We start from the raw sequence: 3390 nt of genomic DNA on the forward strand, positions 1-3390 counted from the left end.
AACGCACCGTTTTCAGTTTGTTCCTGGAATTCATGGCCTTCATTTTGTTCCTCCATAGAAATAGCTGGAAGTGAAAATGGGAAGAAGAGGAGTACAAATGACTGGTAGTGAAAATGGGAAGGAGAAGAACAGCTGGAATTGAAAATGGGAAGGAGAAGAGGAACGACTGAAGTAAAAATGGGAAGTTGAATTATTTTAGTTTGGGTAATAAATGTTGTCGATTATAACCGACAGGAAGTCAATTAAAACTGCCAGGAAATTAAAATCCGACAGAGCTTTTATGATTCTTTCTGTTTTGTGTTGGTTATATCCGACAGGAAGTCAACTAAAACCGCTAGGAAATTAAAATCCGACAGAGCTTTTATGTTTCTATCAGTACAGTGCATTTATGTATGTCAATACGGTGCATTTATGGATGTCAGATTAATGTTGGTTATAACAGACAAAAATAACCAAAAACCGCCACAAAATTTTCGTCAGTCGGATTTTCTGCGCCATTAATTTTTTTGAATCAAAGTCGTAGGAAATATGACACACCCTGGCCCGAGATGTCCACTAGGACTCCGAATCGAGCTGTTCTGGCCGACACCTGGAAAGTGACGAAACCATAAAGTATGATGATGTGGAAAAAGGTGAATAATTTTAAACCTAAAAATGCCTAAATACAAAAGAGCGTCGTGAGCGGAAATGAACCCATTTCACATGTGACATCAGAGCATAAGTAAAGTACAATATAGTGGATTGAAAATCTTACCATCAAAGGTAATCTCCAATACCAAGACTTGCTACGAATCCTCGTCGATACGAAAGTTCTGCTACTAGACCTAGAGGGATAAAAACAAGAGTGAGTGGCCAGAAAATAAAGCTTTAATAAAGACCTTCTAAACGATATAGTCCCTCACCGTAACACCTGTTTAGCTTCCAGAAAATCATACTACGGATAAACATGAAATCAAAAGTATACTAACATTAAATCCAGAAGTATACCACATTACAACATCTCATTAGTAATATAAATAATCAAGTGCTTAATAACCCATACTAGCACGCCAGTCGGAGTCACCGATGGTGACCTGTACGACTACAACCATATTTCATCAATCAATGTTAGCTCATAAGTCGGAGTCACCTATAGTGACCTGTACGACTTACCCATATCTCATCACATATGCTAGCTCATAAGTTGGAGTCACCTCTTGTGACCTGTATGACTTATCCATATCTCATCACATAGCTCATAAGTCGGAGTCACCTATAGTAACCTGTACGACTTATCCATATCTCATCACATATGCTAGCTTATAAGTCAGAGTCACCTCTTGTGACCTGTACGACTTATCCATATCTCATCACATATGCTAGCCAATAAGTCGAAGTCACATCTTGTGACATGTACGACTTATCCATATCTCATCACATATGCTAGTTCATAAGTCGGAGTCACTTATAGTGACCTGTACAACTTATTCATATCATATCTCATCACATATGCTAGCTTATAAGTTGGAGTCACCTTTTATGACCTGTATGACTTATCCATATCTCATCACATATGCTAGCTCATAAGCTGGAGTCACCTATAGTGACTTGTACAACTTATCCATATCTCATCACATATGCTAGCTCATAAGTCGGAGTCACTTATAGTGACCTATACGACTTATCCATATCTCATCACATATGCTAGCTCATAAGTCGGAGTCACCTCTTGATACCTGTACGACTTATCCATATCTTATCACATATGCTAGCTCATAAGTTGGAGTCACCTATTGTAACCTGTACGACTTATCCATATTTCATCACATATGCTAGCTCATAAGTCGGAGTTACCTGTTGTGACATGTACGACTTAATCTATAGCTTAATAAGTATACCTGCACACGAGTCGGAACCACCTAAAGTGGTCTGTAAACCAGGACTGTGCAAATAATCACATATTTCCGATCCGTTTGTAGTTCACTTGAGGATTGTGCGAATAATCACGGATCAAGCCATTTGTAGTTCGCATTTGTACTTCCAAGCATTTATAGTAATTATATGCAATAATCAATTTATAACCGTTTGTGGAATTATCAATCATATATATATATATATATATATATATATATGTATATATACGATAGAAAGGAAAAGACCCACTCACCTAAGGTTCGCACTACGACTCCCTAACACGTATATCGAGACATCACGAACCATCGTCGCCTAGAACAATTATCAAATCACATTTTAGAGTTCTTACCGATAGAATACAAAATTTACATAAAAAACATCCCTACGTAATTCAATTAGGAAGATTTGCATCACGGATTTCTGATCCGTTGCTTCCAAAGATACACATTATACTTCTAGAACAACATTCTAAAGTTTCATTATGATCCAACAGTCGGATCTCGGCCAATTGCTAAAACCAAGTGGCGGTCAACATTTTATTTTATGAACTTACAAATCCAATTCGGGAAGATCCATATATCGGATTCCTAATCCATAAGTTCCTATGGTCCTCAAATATTACGTACTATAACGTATTAAAGTTTGGTGACGATCCAACGGTCGGATCGTTGATTCATACAATGACCTATTAACGTAACGTAGAGAATTTAGATTCCAACAATCAACCTACCTCATACAATTATCAAAACTGAACTCAAGGCATCTAATTAGCCTAAGAATAACATCGACGGCCCCTTGGCCACGCGCCGCCGAGGGTGGCGGTCGGCCGCCCAGACTTGTAGGAAAATCCAACTGTTTCAAAAAATTACCAAAATTTACAAGAATGAAGATCTCAAAGAGAGGAACAACTTTCATACCTGTCATGAAGTCCAAAAGTGTATGGAAGATGGTTAATTTTGCCCACGAAGTCGGCGGGTGCCTAAAGCTTCCCGGTGTCGATTCGTCGTCTACGGTGGTCCAGCGGGGTCAAGGTTGGTTGGGTTTTTCTCCTGGGATGATGGGCTACAAAGCCCAAGTGGTGGCATCGGCCATCGCTTTGCCAATTCGTAGGAAAGTTGAAAAGGGTGGCCGGATTATTGTTGATTTTCGTCGACTTTCGTGGCCTCAAACCGCCACATACCGTGGTTAATCAAGGTGGTTCTTGGATGGGTTTTGTAGAGGGAAATGAGAGCTTCAAGATGGCAGTAGTGGCGTCGAAAAATTCTACCGTAGTTGGCGGAATCAGCCTTGGAAGTTGGGTGGTCGCGATGATGGCGTGCACGAGAAAACTGGGAGCTTTCTCCTTTTTTTTTTTTTGTTTTTTTTTCTTTTCTGATTTCTGATTGGGCTGCTACCCTTTTTCTACCTTTTATCTAATTGGTCCTCCTTAACCAATTAATTAACTTTAAATAACCAACTTCAAACGCTCGCAATTGGCTTTCGCCTATGTGTTTGTAC

At 39.3% G+C, this 3390-nt stretch overlaps 1 long non-coding RNA gene across 1 annotated transcript; it reads right to left on the minus strand.

Annotated features, from left to right (window-relative positions):
- Positions 1-243: 243 nt before the first annotated feature.
- LOC139188415 (uncharacterized) lies at positions 244-3059 on the minus strand. The gene is made up of 3 exons (XR_011571825.1): positions 2811-3059; positions 755-824; positions 244-589 (listed from the first exon to the last, which is right to left on the minus strand). It is a non-coding gene; the product is annotated as an uncharacterized lncRNA (long non-coding RNA).
- Positions 3060-3390: the final 331 nt, after the last annotated feature.

Source organism: Malus domestica, chromosome 10 (genome assembly GCF_042453785.1).
Source record: "Malus domestica chromosome 10, GDT2T_hap1".
NCBI classification, from domain to species: Eukaryota; Viridiplantae; Streptophyta; class Magnoliopsida; order Rosales; family Rosaceae; genus Malus; species Malus domestica.